Raw genomic sequence first — 25,938 nt, forward strand, 5'->3', positions numbered from 1 at the left:
AAACAACGAAGCTGACCACTTTGGGCCATAAACGGAGGAGGAGATGGAGGCGGACTTGAAAAGGGTGGATGCCATGGAGGAGGATCAAGAAGTTACCTCTCGTCTCCAAGCCAGATTCATGCTGGAGGAACTTCAGAGCTCAGCAATTCCAAATTCGGCCATTCCTCCTAATTCTAGATTTATCTCCTATGAAAATATGAAAAAGAGTGTTACTCGTTCTCCCGCAGCTATGAAACATCCATGGGTGATTGGAGCTTTAGCCGTCACGGGTAAACTCCGTAAGGAAATAATGGATCTTAAGAAACAAGTTAATAAGCTCGAGGAAGAGAATCATATCCTAAGGGGCGTCATCGCCAAGAATATCACATCACCACCTCCGAAGAAAGAGACATAAATATATGGGTATGGGCACTCCCCTTGGCAATTGCCAAGCTTGGGGGAGGTGCCCCAGTATTGTATCACCATCACACTTCTATCTTTTATCGTTTTTCTTAGTTCGATCTCTTTTGGTTATATCTTAATCTAGTAGAATAAAGTTTTTAGTATTATCTAGCTTTGAGGTTTATTTTGATCTCTATCTAGGTAATCAAGTCCATGAGTTATATAATAAAGAGTAGTTTTGAGTTGAGGGCTTTGCTATCTAACTATCATCTTGAGGAAGTTAAAAAAAGGATAAAAAGAAATAAAAAGATCATATTGATCTTATGAAGAGTAATGACTTCACATATAAAGAGTATGATGAATAAAAGTTGTTGAGAGTTGACAAACATAGTTTTGGTCATCGTTGCAATTAATAGGAAGTAATAAAGAAAGAGAGGTTTTCACATATAAATATACTAGCTTGGACATCTTTTGTGATTGTGAGAACTCATTAAAATATGACATGCTAAAAAGTTGATGTTGGATAAGGAAGACAATGTAATGGGTTACGTTTTCTTATATCCAAAGAAGTTATATTGTCTTGGATCATCCAACATGTTTAGCTTCCATTTCCCCTCATGCTAGCCAAATTCTTTGCACCAAGTAGAGATACTACTTGTGCGTCCAAACATCCCTAAACCCAGTTTTGCCATGAGAGTCCACCATACCTACCTATGGATTGAGTAAGATCCGTCAAGTAAGTTATCATCGGTGCAAGCAATAAAAATTGCTCTCTAAATATGTATGATCTATTAGTGTGAAGAAAATAAGCTTTATCCGAGCTTGTGATATGGAAGAAATAAAGGCAACTGAATGCATAATAAAGGTCCTTATCACAAGTGGTAATATAAAGTGATGTTCTTTTGCATTAAGATTTTGTGCATCCAACCATAAAAGCGCATGACAACCTCTGCTTCCCTCTGCAAAGGGCCTATCTTTTACTTTTACCTTATATCCTCATACAAGAGTCATGGTGATCTTCACCTTCCCATTTTACGCTTTTATCCTTTGGCAAGCACTATGTGTTGGACAGATCCGGATATATATATCCACTCGGATGTAGGTTTTCATAAAGTATTATTGTTGACATTACCCTTGAGGTAAAAGGTTGGGAGGCAAAACTATAAGGCCCTATCTTTCTCTGTGTGTGATTGAAACTTTGTACCCATAAGTATCACATGAGTGTTAGTGATACGTCTCCAACGTATCTGCTTTTCCAAACACTTTTGCCCTTGTTTTGGACTCTAACTTGCATGATTTGAATGGAACTAACTGGACGGATGTTGTTTTCCACAGAATTGCTATGGTGTTATTTTTGTGCAGAAATAAAAGTTGTCGAAATGACCTTACACTTCATGGAGTCACATTTTGGAATTAATAAAAATTATTGGCGAAAGAATCAACAGAAGGGGAGCCCACACCCTGTCCATGGGGGTGGAGGGCATGCCCCCTACCTCGTGGGCCCCCCGGACCTTCACCGACCTCAATTCCAACTCCATATATTCATGTTTGGGGAGAAAAAAATCAGAGAGAAGGATTCATCGCATTTTACAATACGGAGCCGCTGCCAAGCCTTGTTCTTCCTCGGGAGGGCTGATCCGGAGTCCGTTCGGGGCTCCGGAGAGGGGAATTCGTCGCCATCGACATCATCAACCATCCTCCATCACTAATTTCATGATGCTCACCACCGTTCGTGAGTAATCCCATTGTAGTCTTGCTGGACGGTGATGGGTTGGACGAGATTTACCATGTAATCGAGTTAGTCTTGTTAGAGTTTGATCCCTATTGTCCATTATGTTCTAAGATTGATGTTGCTATGACTTTGCCATGCTTAATGCTTGTAATTAGGGCCCGAGTGCCATGATTTCAAATCTGGACCTGTTATATTTTAATGAATATATGTGAGTTCTTGATCCTATCTTGCAATTTATAGTCACCTACTACGTGTTATGATCCGGCAAACCCCGGAGTGACAATAGTCGGGACACTTCCCGGTGATGACCGTAGTTTGAGGAGTCACTACAAAAAAATACACTTCCGTGATGATACGTGTTTGTCACAGTAGGTCGTGTTTTTTGTCATGCGTGTACATCCATGACGATTTTATGACAGAATCAAGATAGTCATACATGTGTTGTCGTAGAAGTGTTCCATGACATTACCAAAATTATCATCATGGAAGTGTCCACTTCCATGACGATAAATCATGCGTCACAGAAGTTCTTTTGTCAAGGGTGACCAACACGTGGCATCCACCATAATGGAACGTCGTTAAGCTATCGGGTCCGGTTTTGGATCCGATAACCCGTTAACAGCCCCGACCAATGGGGATTTTCCACATGTAAAATCATCATTGGCTGGAGGAAACACGTGGCGGCTCACCGTTGGGACAGATGTCATCCACTCATTGGACCGAAGGCTCCTATGATACGTCGACACGTGGCATGGCCCAACAGAAGTCCATTCCTGTGAAAAGGCCAACCCGTTTGACTTGGTCAAAAGGTGGCGGGCCGGCCCACGGAAAGCCTGTTAACGACTTGTTTGCATATAGCCCATTTATAGCCCGCTAACCCACGGCCCGTTCGGGACCAATGGAATCGGCCCAACAACGTCATGTGGGCCGTTGAATATAACACCAGCCCGTTTCACTTTCGGCCCATGTATGGCCCACGACGTCTTTCAGCCCATATGAGGCCTTCGTATCTTTAGGCCCTTTAGAGGCCCACGGTGACTCTAGCCCATAATGACCAGTAAATTTATTTGTACCCGTTAATGGCCCATGATTTACATGGGCCGTTTCTAGCCCGTGTTAGCTTTCTGCCTATTGATGGCCCATACGTTCTTGGGATCCTTTCCGGCCCTCGATTACTTCCGGCCCGTTACTGGCATGTTCCCCTAATGGGCCAAATTTGGCCCGTGGCAAGAGTCGGCCCGTTTCTGGCCTGTTAACCCATTGCGTCGTTTCCAGCATGTCCTATATTTCAGCCCATTAACGACATTTTATGGCTGTGACAGAATTAAGCCTTTGTTGTCCTCTGGCCTATTAATGGCTCGTTACCATGCTAGGCCGATACCAATTATGCCTGTTTACGGCCCATGTAGACCTATTTATCCGACGGCCTAAGGCCCACCAATTCTACGGCCCTATTAGAGGCCCATTTATCGACAGCTCGTAGGAGACCCATGGATCCTACGACCCATAGCAGGGTCAAGGAGGCGTGAGGGAGTCCTGGATTAGGGGGTGTCCGGATGGCCGGACTAAGACCTTTGGCCGGACTCCCGGACTATGAAGATACAAGATTGAAGACTCCGTCCCTTGTCCGGATCGGACTTTCCTTGGCGTGGAAGGCAAGCTTGGCGATACGATATGAAGATCTCCTCCCATTGTAACCGACTCTGTGTAACCCTAGCCCTCTCCGGTGTCTATATAAAACAGAGAGTTTTAGTCCATAGGACGAACAACAATCATACCATAGGCTAGATTCTAGGGTTTAGCCACTCTGATCTCCTGGTAGATCTACTCTTGTACTACCCATATCATCAATATTAATCAAGCAGGAGTAGGGTTTTACCTCCATCGAGAGGGCCCGAACCTGGGTAAAAACATCGTGTCCCTTGTCTCATGTTACCATCCGCCTAGACGCACAGTTCGGGACCCCCTACCCGAGATCCGCCGGTTTTGACACCGACATTGGTGCTTTCATTGAGAGTTCCTCTGTGTCATCGCCTTTAGGCCCGATGGCTTCTTCGCTCGACAATCGCGATACGGTCCGGGATGAGACTTTTCTCCCCGGACAGATCTTCGTATTCGGCGGCTTCGCACTGCGGGCCGACTCGTTGGCCATCTGGAGCAGATCGAAAACTACGCCCTGGCCACCTGGTTAGGTTTGGAAGCTTAAACTACACGGCCGACATCCGCGGGGACTTGATCTTCGATGGATTCAAGCCACGACCGAGCGCGCCGCACTGTCATGATGGGCATGATTTAGCTCTGTCATCGGACAACACCCAGAGCGCCGCTCAGGTGTCCGCTCCGACCATTAGCTCGGAACCCGCTGCGCCAGTCGGGGACGGACGGTTGGACGCCTCCCTGGAAGCTGCAACCTCTACGGCGATAGAGCCAGATACCAGCCTAGTCCCTCGCAAGGCCCGTGACTCCAAGGTGCCGGACTTCGATCCGGACTCCGTAAATCCCGCACCTCTTCCGATTAAGCCCGATTGGGCTCCGGTCATGGAGTTCACCGCCGCGGATGTCTTTCAGCACTAGCCTTTCGGCAATATCCTAAATTCGTTAAAGTCTATCTCTTTGTCAGGAGAGCCCTGGCCGGACTACGGCCAACACGGTCGGGATACGGACGACGAAGAAATTCGTAGCCCACCTACCACCCACTTCGTAGCCACTGTCGACAGTTTAACCGACATGCTCGACTTTGACTCCGAAGACATCGACGGCATGGACGCCGATGAAGGAGACGATCAAGAACCAGCACCTATAGGGAACTGGAAAGCCACCTCGTCATATGACATATAAATGGTGGACACCCCTAAAGCGGGGGATGGCGAGGACAAAACGGAGGATGACCCCCCCCCCCCAAGAAGCAACCCAAGCGCCGATGTCAGCGGCGCCGCTCTAAGTCCCGCCAAAGCAAAAACGGCGATTCCGGCACCGGAGATAACAATAAGCCGGACAGTGCCGAAGACAATCCCCTCCAGGAGGATTCAGTGCAGGAGGACGAAGGAGCCAGCCCTCATGAGAGAGCGGCCGACAAAGAGGATGAGGACGACCATTACATGCATCCCTCCGAAGACGAGGCAAGCCTCGACGACGACGAATTCGTCGTGCCAGAGGATCCCGTCGAACAAGAGCGTTTCAAACGCAGGCTCATAGCCACGGCAAGCAGCCTCAAGAAGAAACAGCAGCAGCTTAGAGCTGACCAAGACTTGCTAGCCGACAGATGGACCGAAGTCCTGGCGGCCGAAGAGTATAAACTAGAACGCCCATCCAAGAGCTACCCAAAGCGCAGGCTGCTACCCCAACTTGAGGAGGAAGCAACTAAACCTACATCACCAGCGTACGATGCGCCCGATCGGCCACCCCGTGGCCGCGATAGAGAGGCCTTCAGGCCCTCAACCCAAGCCGCACCCCGACACCGCTCAAAACATACCAGAGTACGGGGAGACGCAACAGACCTGCGAGACATCTTGGAGAATAAGGCAAGGCAAACAAGATCGATCTACGGATCGCATGGGCGCCCCGCTTCACGTGACGCTAGCCGTCACACCGGACATAATAAGTATGGCCCGGCCGAATACAACAGACCAAGCTCGTCCGAGCTGCGTCGTGATATAGCCCAGTACAGGGGCGCCGCACACCCACTATGCTTCACAGACGAAGTAATGGATCATCAAATCCCCGAGGGCTTCAAACCCGTAAACATCGAATCATACGATGGCACAACAGATCCCGCGGTATGGATCGAGGATTATCTCCTTCATATCCACATGGCCCGTGGTGATGATCTACACGCCATCAAATACCTCCCGCTCAAGCTTAAAGGACCAGCTCGACATTGGCTTAACAGCCTGCCAGCAGAGTCAATTAGTTGTTGGGAGGACCTGGAATCCGCATTCCTTGACAACTTCCAGGGCACTTATGTACGGCCACCAGACGCCGATGACCTAAGCCACATAATCCAGCAGCCAGAGGAATCGGCCAGACAATTTTGGACACGGTTCCTAACCAAGAAAAACCAAATAGTCGATTGTCCGGACGCCGAGGCCCTTGCAGCCTTTAGGCACAACATCCGAGATGAATGGCTTACCCGGCACCTAGGACGGGAAAAGCCGAAGTCTATGGCAGCCCTCACGACACTCATGACCCGCTTCTACGCGGGAGGAGACAGCTGGCTAGCTCGTAGCAATAACATAACCAAGAGCCCCGGCAATTCGGATACCAAGGATAACAACGGCAGGTCATGTCGCAACAAGCACAAGCACCGCATTAACGGTGACAATACTGAAGATACGGTAGTCAATGCCGGATTCAGAGGCTCTAAAACCGGGTCAGCGGAAGAAGCCATTCAAAAGAAAAACTCAGGGCCCATCCAGCTTAGACCGGATATTCGATCGCTCGTGCCAGATACACAGCACACCCGAATAGCCAGCCAATCACACCAACAGGGATTGTTGGGTGTTCAAGCAGGCAGGCAAGTTAAGTGCCGAGACCAGAGACAAGGGGCTACATAGCGATGACGAGGAGGGGCCCCTGCCGCCGAACAACAAAGGACAGAAGGGATTTCCCCCGCAACTTCGGACGGTGAATATGATATACGCAACCCACATCCCCAAAAGGGAGCGGAAGCGTGCTCTCAAGGACGTCTACGCGCTGGAGCCAGTCGCCCCAAAGTTCAACCCATGGTCCTCCTGCCCGATCACCTTCGATCGAAGGGACCATCCCACCAGCATCCGTCACGGCGGATTCGCCGCACTGGTGCTAGAGCCAATTATCGACGGATTTCACCTTACCAGAGTCCTAATGGACGGCGGCAGTAGCCTGAACCTGCTTTACCAGGACATAGTGCAAAAAATGGGCATCGATCCTTCAAGGATTAAACCCACAAAGACAACCTTCAAAGGTGTCATACCAGGGGTAGAAGCCAGTTGTACAATCTCGGTCACACTCGAGGTGGTCTTCGGATCCCCGGATAACTTCCGGAGCGAGGAGTTAATCTTCGACATAGTCCCATTCCGCAGCGGCTATCATGCCCTGCTCGGACGAACCGCATTTGCCAAATTCAATGCGGTGTCGCACTACGCATATCTCAAGCTCAAGATGCCAGGACCTCGCGGAGTCATCACGGTAAACGGAAACACCGAACGCTTGCTCCGAACGGAGGAGCACACGACGGCCCTAGCAGCGGAAGTACAGAGTAGCCTCTCAAGGCAGTTCTCCAATCCAGGTGCCAAACGTCCGGACAACGTCAAGCGAGCCCGAAGTAACCTACAACAAATCCGGCTGGCACGTTCCGAGCAAGCATAGCAGTGCGGCCCCAACCCCAGCCCTCGTCAAACGGCGATACTGGTACCACGCGTACATAATTACGCCTTAGAGATACCATGGGCATAAGGGGAGGGGCACAACAACGAAACGCCTAGAATGCGGCTCAACCGCACTAAGGGTCTCCCTATTTCGTCGTTTTCCTTTTCACACACTTTCAGGACCCAACTATTCGGAAGGCATGTCCGGCAATACTCTCGCCGAACCCACGATGCAATAGCCAGGGAGGAAGCAAGCCACGTCAAAAGTCCAGGTGGTCTCTATAACGAGTTTAATACCTTTTTCTCTTACAATCCTGCAGCTTGCCCCTGGAGGGGAATATGTTAAATACTCCCATCTCTTGCTTACCGCACTTTTTGTATCGTTCTGCTTTCGCAGCAGCCCTTTTTTAATGAACAATATATAGCTCTTACCTATTATTGTACTTATCTATTTTTATATACAAATATGTTCAGTCATGACATTCTGCAACCGTACACTTTGGTATGGATAATAGACCAGGGGCTTACAACACCCCATAACATGGTGTGAGAAGACCGAACACTCTAACAAGTGCGGCACCCCGAACTTATAGCACTATATGCATCGTCTCCGAATCATGTCTTTGGTCAATAGTTGGGTTTGCCCGGCTCCCATGTTTTGGTACCTTACGTTCCGCATTGTTGGCTAAGGTAGCGCTGGGAGAACTACTGCGATTGTGCCCCAGTTGAGTTGGGTTAACACCTCAGTAGAGAAAGCTAAAATTGACTGTCATGATAGTGCGAGAGACCGGTCGCTGTTCACGATGTTTCTTCGAGTCCTTAAAGACTTATGCCGCTTCAAGCGAGGAACCGGACTTATCCGGCCTAGGCATGGATAACTGTCAGGACCCCGACTCAATGCCACATCGATCTAGCATGTAACACCTCATATCACTTTGCGGCCTCACGCACGGTATTCCCACGGGTGTCGCCTTACCTTTGCCCGGGACCGTTTGCGCCTTTTGGCACACGTATATGATAGTGTCGCTAGCATCCATATGATAAGGAGCCCGAGCTAACATGGCTAGTTGTAAACCCAAAGTGGCACAGACTTACAGGGACAGGCATCCATGACCCAGCATCGAACGTGTCGGTCATCAGCGAGTGAATCCAGGCTGTAGCACTGGGCTAGCAGGACTCCGGTGAACCGGGCTGTAGCAGGCTAACAGGACTCCGGTATTCATCGCGTGACATTTCCCTGAAGGGACAGACACAGGAACGAAGAAGGACACATGCCGGCCAGCCTAAGTGCTCCGGAGCAGTAGCAAGCTACCATGGCTCGGTGGAAACACTAGGAGACATTTCCCGGTAAGAGAGGCTACTAAAGATAAACAACTAGATAGTCAGATCCCACACATACCAAGCATTTCAATAACATACACACAATATGCTCGATATGTGCAAACACAACATGGCATCACAACATGACTCTACGACTCAAGTATTTATCCAATAGGCTCCGAGGAGCGAGATATTACAAACATGAGTCTCATGACCCAACATTCAGAGCATACAAATAAAAGCACAAGCGGAAGCTATCATGTCTGAGTACAGACATCTATAAATGAAAAAGGCTGAGAAGCCTGACTATCTACCAGATCCTGCCGAGGCACAAGATCGTAGCTGAGGTAACAAGCTAAACGTCGAAGTCCACGCGGAACTACTAGCGAGACCGAAGTCTCTCTGCAAAAACATAAATAGGCAAACGTGAGTACAAATGTACCCAACAAGACTTACATCAGAACTATCTACATATGCATCATTATCAACAAAGGGGATGGTGGGGTTTAACTGCAGCAAGCCAGCTTTGACTCGGTGGCTATCCTGAACTACGACTGCAAGTAACTCTTTTGAGGTGGCGCACACAAGTCCACATATTCACCGTATCAATACACCACTATGGATCCGCTCCTGTCTCCCTACGAGAACGCCATCCATAGCACTCACGCTTATCTTGCGTATTTTAGAGTATCCACTTTCACTTGTCTATGAACTGATATAAGCAACCTAGAAGTCCTTTTCCGCGGACACGACTATTTGAATAGATCATATTAACCCTGCAGGGGTGTACTTCTTCACACACGCTCTCACCACTTACCGCCGTTTACACGACATGTACTCGGCAACCTTCAAGCGGAAGCCCAACGTGGGTGTCGGCCACGGCCTACCTAAACACTCAAGTCTCTAGTCCAGGTTTATCGCCTATTCGGGTTCCATCCATGAGGAGATCCGGCCGGAGTTTCGCTCACAGCCCCAAACGATGTGAAAAGGGTTCCGTGACACCAAACGGGCGCCCGGTTTACCCGGCCACGTGCCTACCGCATCACAGCCCACCCCTACGGTCAGCGCTGCCCACGGCCTCCAGCATACTACAAACACCAGAAACTACTTGCAACTCCTGGACAGAGGACAAGGGTGATTAAGAAGCCGAGAGGGTCCATTGGTTTCGGGCCCAATGCGTGGTAGTAGCTGAATCATGGATCACAAACACAGAACTCAGTTCCTGAGGACGGCTGCAATGAGACAACCCACCATGTACTCCTACATGGCCTCTCACCGCTACCTTTACCAAATCGTGTTCACACGCTTAGCTCACACACCGTAGGACATGTTCACACACCTCTGATTCATCCCGGATGAATCAGACCTGACTCGACTCTAAGCAGTAGCAGGCATGACAAACAAGCATGAATGAGTAGGCACAACAGGGCTCAAACAACTCCTACTCATGCTAGTGGGTTTCATCTATTTACTGTGGCAATGACAGGTCATGCAAAGGATAAAGGGGTTCAGCTACCGCAGCAGGTAACAGATGAATCGTTGTTGTCCTAATGCAGTAAAAGAGAGCAGGAGCGAGAGAGTGGGATTGTATCGGAATGAACAAGGGGGTTTTGCTTGCCTGGCACTTCTGAAGATAACATTGAGTCTTCATCAGTGTCAACGATCACAACGTCGGAACATCCTCTACCGGGAGGGAACAGATACCGGCAACAAAGAAGAAATACAATCAATGCAATGCACAATATGATGCATGCTCATGACATGGAAATATGAATGTGTTTTGAGCTAATGCAACTAGCAACAGATTAAATGAAGTTGGTTTGAATATAAGATTCAAATTCAAACTCCATATGTGATTATTCAGATGCCATTTATATGATTTGTGCTAAACAGCACCTATAAGTTGTTCTAACATGCATGAAAATAGTACAGATGGATAGATTGGATTTTTTTGGTCATTTTTCATATATAATTTATCTCATTTGGAGTTACGGTTGAATTTCTATGATTTTTAGAAGTTTTTACAATTTTCTGGAATTTCCTGAATAATATAAATCCAGAAATGAATTATGGCGTCAGCACCACGTCACTGTGACGTCAGCAGAGTCAACTGGGCTGGCTCGGGTCAAACCTGACGTGGGGGGGTCCACACGTCAGTGACACAGGTTAGACAGGGGGGTTAGTTTAGTTTAATTAAAGATTAGGGGCACTAGGGCCCACATGTCAGTGTCAGGGGGTTAGATTAGGTGGTGATTAGCATTAAGCTAATCACCTGATGGCGGGGTCCACCTGTCATGGACCCAGGGGAGGTCAAACCCCTGGTCAGTAGGGTCAATCCCGCCGGCGTCTCGACGCCGGCGAGGCCCGGGACGGTGGCGGCCGTCGGAAACACGCTACAGGGCACGGGCGAGGCCGTGCTTGGGCTCGTTGGAGAGCCCTTGCTCCCGCGCGTTGAACGGTGCGGTTGCTGGGTTGTGGGGAGGCCGGAGCTGACGACGGCGAGATCCAAGGCGGCGGCCGGAGTTCGGCCAACGGCGGGTTAGGCGATGCAGGGCGCTAGGGGAGGCGTTGGTGTGTGCTACGTGCTCCTTGTGAGGTGTGGAGCACGGTGGTGTGCCCGGCTTCGAGCCACAGTGGCTCTGGCCACGACGGCGACGAGGCACGGCGGCGGCGAGCTTCGGCCGTGGTGGAAGATGGAGCTAGGGGACGGGAACAGGGGAAGCGAGCAAAGAGGAGGCAGCAGGAGCTCACAGGGAGAACGATGAGGTGGTCAGCGAGCTCGGGGGCGTCTTTGGTGCTGCGAATCGAACGGCGGCGATCGCCGGCCGTGGCGATGAAGATGGTGGTGATGGCGGTGTTGCAGCGCGTCCGTGGCGTCGTGTCTTGTCGAGGAGGTCGGGGACGTCGAGACGGAGCTCGCAGGCACAGCGAGGGGTCGAGGGGGAGACGGTGGCCGCGGCGTTACGGTGGCACGGCTGCGGCTGCGCTCGGGCTCGAGAGGGAGAGGGAGCGGAAGAGGGGAAGAGTTCGGGAGAGAGTGAGAGAGCGGTCGGGGCTGCGTGGCGTCGTCCGGGGCGTCGCTAGGGAGGCCGGGGAGGAAGCAGGAGGTGGCCAGGGGAAGCAGGAGGTGGCCGAGCAGGGTGGAGGTGGCGCGCGCGGCGGCGTCGCGGTGTCCGTCCTCCTGGCAGGGAGGAAGACGACAGGGGAGGGGGGGCGGTGGGCTGGGCCGTTGGGGGAGCTAGGCCAGGTAAGTGGGCGCCATGTAGGTGGCCCAGGTGGCCTTCTCTCCCTTTCTTTTATTTCCTCTTTTCTATTTCTATTTTCTGTAGTTTGTTTTGATTTAGTTTTAGACACTAAATCATCTTTTATAAATCCTGAGAATAATTGTGGACATTAACTGAATTATTACAGAGGCCCTCAACTATTTCCAGAATTGTTGGAGCATTTAAAAATATTAACATTATTTAAATGCCCCAATTCAAATACAATATGGTTTAATCAAAAATCTAAAAATGACTTGGAAAAATGTCCATCATCTCTGGATATGGTTTTCACCCTTTTCCAGTAATCATGAACATTTTTGCAAACCAATTTGGGTTCTTTGAAAATATTTTGAAGTTGAACCTATTTGCAATGCTTTGGTGCTAGGGCTTGGTCATCCCCATTTCAAATTTCATAAAATTTAAACATGTTGCATGGATGCTAAAGCAAAAACAAACAAGGGCTGATCGGGGGCTGTGACAATAGCGCCCCAAACTCGGTCTTCCAAATACTAGGGGCTTCGCCAAAATTTAAAATTATATAATTCTATGGCTAAGTGAGAGTGATAAAGCATTATAAGTCCGACGGCCTGGTTCGTTGTGCTGAATGCCTCCCTAGATGGACGCAAGAATGGGAACCAGAGCACTCAGGTTTATCCCAAACACCCCAGCACTTGTGGCATGGGGGTCGAAGCCGACGAGTTGCATCTCTCAGATTTGATAAACGGCTGCACAGAAGGTAATATTTTAAATTAACAAGTGTTGCTTAACGCATATGAACAAAGCTTCAGCGTACAGGATAACAAATGCGAGTTTACTCAAAAATTACATCTTTGGAGCACTCATCCGTTATGCGGCGGGCACCCTTCAGAACGCCATTATAATACATCTCGGGCGTACGATACTCCTTGCCCGGTGGTGGCGCGTCCGTCAACAGCTTCTCCGCGTCTAGCTTGCCCCAGTGCACCTTAGCATAGGCAAGGGCCCGACGGGTACCTTCAATACAAACGGAGCGCTTGACGATCTCAATCCACGGACACGCGTCCACCAGCCGCCGCACCAAACCGAAGTAGCTCCTAGGCATGACTTCTCCAGGCCACAGCCGAGCTATGAGGCCCTTCATGGCCTGTTCAGCCACCTTGTGGAGCTCGACCAGCTGCTTCAGCTGGTCGCTCAGGGGCACCGGATGTTCGGCCTCAGCATACTGAGACCAGAACACTTTTTTCGTCGAGCTCCCCTCTTCGGCTTGGTAGTATGCGGCGGCATCAGACAGACTATGGGGCAGATCAGCGAACGCTCCTGGAGAGCTCCGGATTCGGGTAAGTAGCAGATAATTAACTTTTATATTTTTGCTTTGCATAAGGAATGCCTTACCCGCCGCTATCTTCTTCATCGCCTCGATCTCCTGAAGGGCCTTCTGGGCTTCGGCCTTCGCGGTCTTGACACTCTCAAGAGCCAAGGCAAGCTCAAACTCTCGAGTCTTCGAGTCACGCTCCAAACTCTCGTGTTTTTCCATGAGAGCCTGGAGCTCTTGCCGCACCTCCGCCACCCGCGCCTCCTGCTTCTCTCGCTCGGTGCGCTCCAAGGTCGCACTCTTTTCGGCCTTTGAGACCGCCTCTTTCAGGGTCGCCACCTCGGTCATGGCTCCTGTAACATTAACATTGGTCCTGTTATTATTTTGCAACCAAGTATTTCTATATACATTTAAATGAGGTACTATGTACCCTATTTATCCTCGAGCTGCTTCTTGGCACGGCCGAGCTCGCTCTCGGACCGCTCGAGGCTTTCCTTCAAGGCATTGACCTCCGCAGTCAGTGCGGCAGAGGTCAGCAGCGCAGCCTGCATTCCCATATTGACATATTTCTATTAGGCTCATGCGTATATCTTTTGAGATCCTCGGTTCGGCTTTTCTTTCCGAACACCGAACTGAGCATCAGGGGCTACTGTCTATGCGGTAACATTTTTTATATATGTTTTTGAACACATACCTCAAAGCCCGTTAACAGGCTTGTGCAGGCTTCTGTCAGCCCGCTCTTGGCAGAATGAACCTTCTGAATCACCGCACTCATAACAATGCGGTGTTCTTCGTTGATGGAGGCACCGTTAAGCGCCTCCAGCAAATTGTCCGGCGCCTCCGGTTGGACGAAAGTCGCCGGCGTTGCGGGCTTGCCCTTCTTATGAAGGAGCCGCCTGTAGGACTCTGGAACCACTCATGGTTCCGGAGCAGTGTCCGGCTCGGGGCCGGACTTAGATCCCTCCGGGGCTTTACTCCCTTTGGGCTTGGAGTCCGGAAGGTCGCCTTGTTGCGCTTCCAGGACCACCTCCTCCTGGTTTTGTCCCCTACAGGACTCCACCTCAGCGTCATCTGTAGGTAGAGGGGAGTAGGCCATCGGAAGTGAAGCACTATTCACATCCGACGAATTCAGAGATCCGCTCGACGAATCGCCAAGCTGAGCTCTGGGCAGACTGCATGATTAGCTTCGGCGTTAAAACCTATCAAATAATAAAGGAGTGCAATAAGTCATTCGGGTAGCCGGACACTTACGATGTTGCCAGGGGCTTGACCCTGGATGGCCAGTCCTCCCTGCCGTCTTCGGCGTCGGTGGCGTAGTCCGGCAGAAGGGTCTTCCCCTTCTTGGACCCTCCAGCTTCCCCAGTTGGGGCGGCCTTTCTCTTCTTTCCTCCCCCTGTTGGAGGGGGAGAGGCATCTTCTTCTTCTTCCTCCTCCTCGTCTTCGGAGGCGGAGGGTGCGTTGGGGCCGTCGGGCAAATCCGACGACACCGGGTGCCGGGAACTCTTTCGGGTCCCCGTGGCCTTCTCCTTGGCCTTCTTCTCCGGCACCACGTGAGGTGCCGGAACCAGTAGGTTCGCTAAGTGTGCGTCTACTGGGCCTTCGGGCAAATGGGCCGGACAGTCGAACTGTCCGTATGTCCTCTTCCAGTCTTGTCAAAGGAACGGGAGTTTAGATCCCACATAAAGTCACACTATGAAATTCGGGTATCCCGTAAGGGACTAAATGTAAGCTTACTTCGGAGGCTTGACGTTTGGCGCAGAATCCGCAATCCTCGGTGACGGAAGGGGAGACCTCGGAACTCTTGAAAAGCACCTTCCAGGCGTCCTTGTGCTTCGTTTCGAAGAGCCGGGATAGAGTCCGGTGCCGGGCCGGGTCGAACTCCCACAAATTCAAGTCCCGTCGTTGACACGGGAGGATCCGACGGAAGAGCATGACCTGGACCATGTTGACAAGCTTGACCTTCTTGGTCATCAGGTCTCAGATGCAGGTTTGGAGTCCGGTCACCTCTTATGGATTGCCCCACGACAGGCCTATCTCTTTCCAAGATGTGAGCCGGGTAGGGATGCCGGATCGAAATTCGGGGGCCGCTGCCCATTTAGGGTCACGCGGCTCGGTGATATAAAACCACCCCGATTGCCACCCTTTGATGGTTTCCACGAAGGCACCCTCGAGCCAGGTGACGTTGGCTATCTTGCCCACCATGGCGCCTCCGCATTCTGCTTGTCGGCCTTGCACGACCTTCGGCTTGATGCTAAAGATCTTCAGCCATAGGCCAAAGTGGGGATGGATGCGGAAGAAGGCCTCGCACACGACGATAAACGCCGAGATATTGAGGATGAAGTTCGGGGCCAGATCGTGGAAGTCCAGGCCGTAGTAGAACATGAGCCCCCGGACGAACGGGTGAAGAGGAAAACCCAGTCCGCGGAGGAAATGGGGAAGAAAAACAACCCTCTCATGGGGGCTGGGGGTGGGGATGAGTTGCCCCACATCTGGGAGCCGGTGTGCGATGTCGTTCGACAAGTATCCGGCCTTCCTCAGGTTTTTGATTTGTCCCTCCGTGACGGAGGAGGCCATCCATCTACCTCCCGCTCCAGACATGGTTGGAGAAGGTTGAGGTGGGAAGTGCGGGCTTGGGCGCTGGAGCTCGAGCGCGCAGGGACGGATAAGCAGAGGAGGAAGAGGGCGTGAATGGAAAGGGCGGATTCTTATCCCCTTATATGGGCGGCCAAAACTACGAGCCCCCCACCGGCCTAATAAAAACTTGCTTATCTCCCAAGCGCCGCGGTTAATGGCGCGGTTGGGTTACCCACACCCGTATTGATGAGAATCCCGGAATAAGGGGACACGATCTCTGCTTTGACAAGACATGCCAAGGAAACCGCCTCGCTAAACGTGCTGAGGTGGAACAATAAAATGAATAAAAGCCTGGCCGTGGCATGATGTCACGCCGCGGAATACCTCAGCAGATCTGATTGATACAAATATTATTCTCTCTACGATGGAATGTGGGACTTATTTTGCAAAGCCGGACACTCCCTGGTGTTCAAAATCTTTTATGAAATATTCGGAGGAGGAACCCGCCTTGCAATGCCGAAGACAACTTGCGCGCTGGACTCGTCGTCATTGAAGCCTGGTTCAGGGGCTACTGAGGGAGTCCTAGATTAGGGGGTGTCCGGATGGCCGGACTAAGACCTTTGGCCGGACTCCCAGACTATGAAGATACAAGATTGAAGACTCCGTCCCGTGTCCGGATGGGACTTTCCTTGGCATGGAAGGCAAGCTTGGCGATACGATATGAAGATCTCCTCCCATTGTAACTGACTCTGTGTAACTCTAGCCCTCTCCGGTGTCTATATAAACCGGAGAGTTTTAGTCCATAGGACGAACAACAATCATACCATAGGCTAGATTCTAGGGTTTAGCCACTCCGATCTCGTGGTAGATCTACTCTTGTACTACCCATATCATCAATATTAATCAAGCAGGAGTAGGGTTTTACCTCCATCGAGAGGGCCCAAACCTGGGTAAAAACATCGTGTCCCTTGTCTCCTGTTACCATCCGCCTAGACGCACAGTTCGGGACCCCCTACCCGAGATCCGCCGGTTTTGACACCGACAAGGCCCATTTATCAACGGCCCGTAGGAGACCCATGGATCCTACGGCCCGTAGCACGGTCAAGGTTACCACAGTTCGTATATGGCCCATGGTTGTTGTGGCCACTAGCAAACCAGGGAAAAAGAAGACTAGGAAATAAATAAGGCCGAAACTAACGCTAGGCTATTAAGGCAACTGCACAGATTACATCCACTCGGCATCAAAGATCGCCACCAGTGCAAATATAGGGAACACCCTACACTATACAAAATTGGCTTGTTGTTTTATTCAGCCGGAGGTTGCACGTTAAGAACAAATTTTGTATCGCACCAAAACAAATTACAACTATAAAACTAAAGGAAGGTTGGCATAAAAGTTAACAGTCTAGCAGATAAATGCACCACCAGAAGTTCAGAAGCTCAGTTCATTTGACCTGACTGTTACGTTTTCATGATGTATTGTCCGATGGAGCACCATAACCTTCTCCTTTATTTCTCCTAGGCTCCTCAACAACATAGCAAATGTCTGATAGTCTGGTTTCAAAACCATGCATATCTTGACAACATCGAACTATGTCTCTCCTTGTTTCATAAAGGGTCTCTGTTAGGGAATGGACTTGTGTCTGGAGCGCAGATACAACATTGTTTTGAGCTTGCATATCTTGATCATGAGGCAGTTTGGACAATATTGCCTTAACAACCAACCCAATATTATGCAGGAATGTGCTTTTAGCACTGTTAGTGGACATGTACTGACCCACTGCAGCAAGAGCTGACATTGCGGTTATAGTTGCCTCGCCACCTTCAGAAAGTGGCGGTTCCACCATTTTTTCCATAGCTCGCTGAAAAGTTGAGTTTTTACATTAGTAGTACCAGAACAGAAGATATTAAGGAGGCAGCAAACCCAAACAAAATAGCTTTGGTCTATATACAGAACTTATTCTAGTGAACCCATATAAAATATTAGTTGTATTTTATTGCAAAGTACATAATAAAACCAGGTTCCAAACATATGACCATGTACCATCTCTAATATATTGTCTATTTCTTCACATTGTATTGAGGGCTAAGGATAAAGAGACAAAGTTTATGATACGATAAGCATAGTATGACATCATTCATATCACAAAACAACTGAGAACAGACAAACAGGCAATTGTAATGTTGTGTGGGCAAGTCCAACACGAAACTAGATTACATGTCAAGATCAAAGGAACATCACTCCTCTCTTTGAAACCTTGTAAGGTGCAATGATACGCTAGGACAATTGTGTATAAATTGAAAAGAGTAATAGACAGACATTGGCTGTAAACCATTCAGTTCAAGGCACAAGTCAGAGTAAGTAGTATATAAAAGGCATGAGGATTAAGGCCTTACAACAGCGGCTTTGACTAGTGTAGTCATGCCCTTCTTCTTGCTGGTGTGACAGTCCTTGAAGATTTCCACAGCATTTGGTTCAGGTACTTTTTGGTCCTTGCGGGCTTTCCTATGCATTTGGAACAAGTCAATGTAGATCTGATAATATGGTACAGCGAAAAGAGTGAAACAACAGCTAATTACAAGAGCCTCGCAGTGTGCAATATAGCTACGCGATCATGTCGTCTGTTGGAATTTCACTTTCGTACGATTGGCCCTGTTATTTGAATAGTTCACCTACAAGAAGATAGATTTGTGTGGCACATGCGTAAATAGGACTTCAACATGTGATCTGATCACATATATATATATAATGTACCTGATACTTCGGATCATACCAGTGTTTAACGAGGCCCCTCCAGGCTTCATCCGATATATTTTCCATTGGAGATGTTTGGAAAGTTCGCTGTTAGCCTTGCCTTCAAAGTGAGTTTTCCTGAAGTTATACCGATACTGTCGCAGAGTAGACTTGAAAACATGGGTGCAAGCTTGTCTGGTTGCATCATCTTGGCTATCCAACTTGAACCTCATATGTTGAAAATTATGAGAGTCTTATTATCAGCAACCTAGAAAGTATGGGACACAGCAAGATGATATTACTAGTTTCCATACATAACCATACTTACAGATAAATGGTTGAGGAAGGTGTTGAACTGGGTTTCGTATTTGTCACTCCTGTACTTAATCCGTGTTGGGAGGATACGTACATGACACCTAACGGCAACCGCTGCCTCTGATACTAACTTGGCTGACTCTGTAGCATCACGTGGCTGTCGGTGGGAAACGACACCTATGGGATCACAAGAATCCCTACTGTGGTTGCGGGGCGCGGGATCGTGAGAAGAGCGGGACTAGCAGACAGCACAAAGGGGATTTACCCAGTTTCGGGCCGCAAAGATGCGTAAAACCCTACGATCCTGCTTTGGTGGATGTATTTAGTGTTCTTGAGCTCTTGAACTAGGTTTGGGTGTTGCCAGGTTCCAAAGAGCCGAATCATTCTCCCGTGCGCCTTGGGCCTCCTTTTATAGGCGAAAGGGGCTGCCACAGTGGCACACAGGAGGTGGAAAGTGCTACAGCGTTATCAGCTTATCACTGATATTACACGACAAAGTGCATTAAATGCGGGGCTTAGGTGTCCCTTCACTTTATCGGGGACGGGGGTGAGGCCCGTCCCGTCCGTCGCCACCCCTCCTGGCTTTGACACGCGCCCTGGCCAGTGGTGCATGCAGTGCCATGTAGGCAGGCAGGAAGCTGAGGTGGCACGGTGGTGGAGCTTCCACGAAGGGCTGCATGTTGCCACGCAGGTGCCTGCTGATACGCCTCCAACGTATCTATAATTTATGTAGCATTCATGCTATATTATTATCTGTTTTGAATGATTATGGGCTTTATTATACACTTTTATATTACTTTTGGGACTAACCTATTAACCGGAGGCCTAGCCCATATTGCTGTTTTATTGCCTGTTTCAGTATTTTGAAGAAAAGGAATATCAAACGGAGTCCAAACGGAATGAAACCTTCGGCATTGTGATTTTTTGGAAGATTATCATCCTGGAGGCTTGGAGATCAAGTTAGAAGATCCTCAAGGAGCCCAGGATATGGGGGGGTGCCCCCCTACAGGGCGTGGCCCCTGTCTCGTGGACCCCTCGAGCACCCCCTGACCGACTTCTTTCTCCTATATAGTCCCACGTACCCTAAAAACATCCACAGACAAGATAGATCGGAGTTCCGCCGCCGCAAGCCTCTGTAGCCACCAAAAACCTTTCGGGAGCCCGTTCCGGCACCCTACCGGTGGGGGAATCCATCACTGGTGGCCATCTTCATCATCCTGGCGCTTTCCATGACGAGGAGGGAGTAGTTCACCCTCGGGGCTGAGGGTATGTACCAGTAGCTATGTGTTTGATCTCTCTCTCTCTCTCATGTTCTCTCTCGTGTTCCCTCTATGGCATGATCTTGATGTATCCCGAGCTTTGCTATTATAGTTGGATCTTATGATGTTTCTCCCCCTCTACTCTCTTGTGATGAATTGAGTTTCCCCTTTGAAGTTATCTTATCAGATTGAGTCTTTTATGAGAACACTTGATGTATGTCTTGTCGTGCTTATCTGTGGTGACAATGGGATATTATGTGCCTCTTGATGTATGTTTTGGTGACCAACTTGCGGGTTCCGCCCTTGAATCTATGCATAGGTGTTGGCACATGTTCTTGACTCTCCGGTAGAAACTTTGGGGCACTCTTTGAAGTACTTTGTGTTGGTTGAATAGATGAATCTGAGATTGTGTTATGCATACTTGAGGTGACAATGGAGTATCTAGGTGACATTAGGGTTTTGGTTGATTTGTGTCTTAAGGTGTTATTCTAGTACGAACTCTTGAATAGATTGATTCGAAAGAATAACTTTGAGGTGGTTTTGTACCCTACCATAATCTCTTCGTTTGTTCTCTGCTATTAGTGGCTTTGGAGTGACTCTTTGTTGCATGATGAGGGATTGTTATATGATCTATCTATGTTATTATTGTTGAGAGAACTTGCACTAGTGAAAGTATGAACCCTAGGCCTTGTTTCCTATCATTGCAATACCGTTTACGCTCACCTTTACCACTTGTTACCTTGCTGTTTTTACAATTTCAGATTACAAATACCTTTATCTACCATCCATATTGCACTTGTATCACCATATCTTTGCCGAACTAGTGCACCTATACAAATTACCATTGTATAGGGTGTGTTGGGGACACAAGAGAATCTTTGTTATTTGGTTGCAGGGTTGTTTGAGAGAGACCATCTTCATCCTATGCCTCCTACGGATTGATAAACCTTAGGTCATCCACTTGAGGGAAATTTGCTACTGTCCTACAAACATGTGCACTTGCAGGCCCAACAACGTCTACAAGAAGAAGGTTGTGTAGTAGACATCAAGCTCTTTTCTGGCGCCGTTGCCGGGGATGTTAGCGCTTGAAGGTATATCTTTAGATCTTGCAATCGAATCTTTTTGTTTATTGTTTTATCACTAGTTTAGTTTATAAAAGAAAACTACAAAAAATGGAGTTAAGTTTGTCTTGTACGCTTCGTATTTTTAATATCTTTCGTGAGTTTGATGGAAAGGAAAATTGTGCTCAAGTGCTAGAAGAAGAATGCTTTAAAATGCTTGGTACTAAATCTTTGAATGATGAGCATGATTGCAATGTTATTAGTATGAACTCCTTGAATATCCATAGTACTAATGATGATTGCTCTAGTCATGATGAAAATATCCCTTATGAGCATGTCAACTTTTGTGGAGTGCATGTCTGCATGAACACACCAAATAGAGAAGATATTTATTGCAAGATACATAAGCATTTAGAAACTAAATGGTTGCAAGAAAGGCCAGATGTGAGTGCTGAAAATTTAAAATTCCATTGCGTACTTGTGAACTTTGCAATGAACGTGGTCATTTACATCTCCAATGCAAATTGTTTCATGACCGAATCGTGTCCAAAAATTGTGATGATTTGATTTCCCTTGCACATTATAATGAACTTAGTTTGCTTTTGGGTTATGAAGAATTGAAACATTTACTCAAGGACCTTCCAGAATTTTCCCATAAGAAATTCCTTGATATTGATCTAGAGAAGATTTATTTGTTTTGTGCGGAAAATTGCATTGAAAATCCTTATATTGCCAATTACATAAAGAAAAGAAAGCAAATAGAAGATGATGAGAATATTAATGAAAGGGAAGAGACTTCCCAATATCCTCCTATTATTTCTCATGATGAATCAGGTAACGAGGAGGAGCTTTCCATTCAACCAATCTCATCAATAAGGAGCTCAAAGAGGAAAGTTGAACCTACACATAATGTGAAGAAGAAAAAGAAAAGAAGGAGCAACAAAGGTAGAAAGGTATCCCTCCCAAATGATATTACTCCTACTACTCATTGTGATGATGATAATTGCTTTACTATTGGTGCTATCCATATTTTTAATGAATAGAGTGATTATGCTTATGATATGAAAGAGCCCAAGCTTGGGGAAGCTATGTTTGATGAGGATGAAATATTTGAGAATATATTTGCTGAAATTGATGTTTGTCCCAAGCTTGGGGATGCTATGCTTAATGAAGATGATATTTTTAGCATCCCAAGTTTTGATATGCAAAGTTGTTATGATGATAGCATGCCTCCTACCTATGATGATTATATTGATGAAAGTGGGTTTGGAAGAGTGTCAACTTTAGGAATTAGTTATCCCACTATTTTGGAAGATGTTGAATCTTATTGTGATGAATATGAAAGTGGATTTGGAAGAGTGTCAACTTTATTTAGTGATTCCACTATCTTGGGAGAGGTTTCAATCGATTATGATGAGAACGAAGTTGCTACTTATGATGATTATTGTGATGAAAATTATGCTATAAAAAGTAGCAATGATTATATTTATAAAACTTGTCATGATTATGATTACCCTTTTTCTGAACATTACTCTTTTAATGTGGAAACAATTTTCAGTGTTCAAGTCTCTTATGATACTCCCACTATTCCGAATGAGAAGAATGTTGCTTGTGTGGAGAGTAGTAAATTTTCTATGCTAGTAGATCATTAAAAGAATGCTTTAGGTGCTGGTTATATTGTTGAATTCATTCATGATGCTACTGAAAATTATTATGATGGAGGAACATATGCTTGTATGAATTGCAATAATATCAAGTTTCCTCTCTATGTGCTTAAAATCTTGAAGTTATGCTTGTTTTGCCTTCCTATGCTAGTTGATTATTGTTCCCATAAGTTGTTTGATCACAAAATCCCTATGCATAGGAAGTGGGTTAGACTTAAATGTGCTATTCATATGCTTCATGATGCTCCCGTTATGTTTCAATTCTTATCTTTTATGTGAGCATCATTGCCATCATCATGCCTAGCTAGAAAGGAATTAAAGAAAAGCGCTTGTTGGGAGACAACCCAATATTTACCCTTACTGTTTTTGTTTTTCCACATGATTATTCTACTGTAGTAATCATGTTTTATAGCTTTTATTTCAATAAAGTGCCAAGTAGAACCTTTGGTAAGACTTGGGTGAAGTTTATATGATCTTGCTGTAGAAAACAGAAACTTTTGCGCACACGAGATTAGCTGCCATTTTTTATTAGAGAGTGATTTTAGGTTTATTCTTTTTTCAGGTGATTAATAGACAAATTCCTCAGGTCCAGAAATTTATTTCATAATTTTTGGGGTTCCATAAGTATAAGTTTGATACAGGTTACTACAGACTGTTCTGTTTTTGACAGATTCTGTTTTCTATGTGTTGTTTGCTTATTTTGATGAATCTATGGCTAGTATGTAAGGGTATGAACCATAGAAAAGTTAGAATACAGTAGATATTACACCAATATGAATTTATAATGAGTTAGTTACAGTACCTTAAAGTGGTGGTTTGTTTTCTTGTACTAACTGAGCTTACGAGTTTTGTCTTGAGTTTTGTGTGGTTGAAGTTTTTAAGTTTTGGGTAAAGATTCGATGGACTATGGAATAAGGAGTGTCAAGAGCCTAAGCTTGGGGATGGCCAAGTCACCCCAAGGTAATATTCAAGGACAACCAAGCAACTAAGCTTGGGTATGCCCCAGAAGACATCCCCTCTTTCGTCTTTGTTCATCGGTAACTTTACTTGGAGCTATATTTTTATTCGCCACATGATAGGTGTTTTGCTTGGAGCGTCATTTTCTTTTGTTAGTTTTTGCTTTATTTTAGTTAGAATAATGTTTTGCATCTTTAGTTACAATAAAAATGTCAAGGATAGCCTTTGTCATGCTTATTTTGCTAGTATACATGTTGCTGTTTGAAAACAGAAAGTTTACCGCTGTTGCAAAAATTCCCTAGAAAAGTAAGAGAATGGTATAATGTTGAATCTTTTTGCATATTGAGCTATGATAAATTTATTACAGTAGGAATTGTCTCTGATAATTTTTGGAGTTAGGGAAGTATTGATACTCTTGCATTCTTTACAGACTGTACTGTTTTGGCAGATTGATGTTATGTTTGCATTGTTTGCATATGTTTGCTTGTTTAATGATTCTATTTGAGGATAGCAGTGTTAAATATGCAGAGGCATTTAGTATGCAATGTTGAATAATTATTTTAGTGATTTGTTACAGTAGAAAATGATAAGGTTTTGCATTGGTTTATACTAACCTATCTCACGAGTTCTTGTTGAGTTTGTTGTGAATGAAGCTTTTGATAAAAAGAGAAACCATGATATGAGAGGAATTAAGGAGACACAAAAGTTCAAGCTTGGGGATGCCCAAGGCACCCCAAAATAATATTTCAAGAAGTCTAAAGCATCTAAGCTTGGGGATGCCCCGGTAGGCATCCCACCTTTCTTCTTTGGCAATCATCGGTTAGGACCGGTTGAGCCTAAGTTTTTGCTTCTTCACATGAGTTGTGCTATACTTGCAATGTCATTTTATTTTGCTTTGATTGCTGTTTGAATAAAATACCAAGATCTGAAATCCTTTAATGAGAGAGAGTCTTTGCATAGTTGCATAGTTATTTAGCTACTCATTGATCTTCACTTATATCCTTTTGGAGTAGTTTTTGATTTACTCGTGTGCTACATCCTATGAGTAAATGGTTGAATGAGTTGATTGTCATAAATATGAAATTATATATGTATCTTTTGCTTATCCCATGGGGAGTAATGACTTTACATGTAACAAGTAGAGGTTGTAAATTTATTGACGGTTAGCAAGCATTGTATTAGTCATTTGAACAATTCATGAAAGAATATTGAAGGAAGAGAGATTTCACATATAAATATATTATCATAGACATCTTTTATAATTGTGAGCACTCATTATGTATGACATGCTAAAGAGTTGATGTTGGACAAGGAAGACAACATAATCGGTTATGTTTTCTCACATCTCAGTTAAAGTATATTGTCATGGATCATTCAAACATGTTGAGCTTTCCTTTCCCCCTCATGCTAGCCAAATTTCCTTGCACCAAGTAGAGATACTACTTGTGCTTCCAAATATCCTTAAACCTAGTTTTGCCATGAGAGTCCACCATACCTACCTATGGATTGAGTAAGATCCTTCAAGTAAGTTGTCATCGGTGCAAGCAATAAAAATTGCTCTCTAAATATACATGACTTATTAGTGTGGAGAAAATAAGCTTTGTATGAACTTTTTATGGAAGCAATAAAAGTGATGGACTGCATAATAAAGGTCCATATACAAGGGGCAATATAAAGTGACGTTCTTTCGCATTAAGATTTTGTGTATCCAACCCTAAAAGCGCATGACAACCTCTGCTTCCCTCTGCGAAGGGCCTATCTTTTACTTTATGTCTTTTACTTTTATGCAAGAGTCAAGGTGATCTTCACCTTTTCCTTTTTCATTTTATCCTTTGGCAAGCACTTTGTGTTAGGGTGATCCTAATATATATATACAATTTGATGTACGTTAGCATGAACTATTATTGTTGACATCACCCAAAGTTGAATACGTTTGGAGGAAACATTATAAGCCCCAATCTTTCTTTGTGTCTGATTAGAACTTCATAACCACAAGTATTGCGTGAGTGTTAGCAATTGTAGAAGACTATATGATAGTTGAG

This window comes from Triticum aestivum, chromosome 4B, assembly GCF_018294505.1.
Source record: "Triticum aestivum cultivar Chinese Spring chromosome 4B, IWGSC CS RefSeq v2.1, whole genome shotgun sequence".
Lineage (NCBI taxonomy): Eukaryota > Viridiplantae > Streptophyta > Magnoliopsida > Poales > Poaceae > Triticum > Triticum aestivum.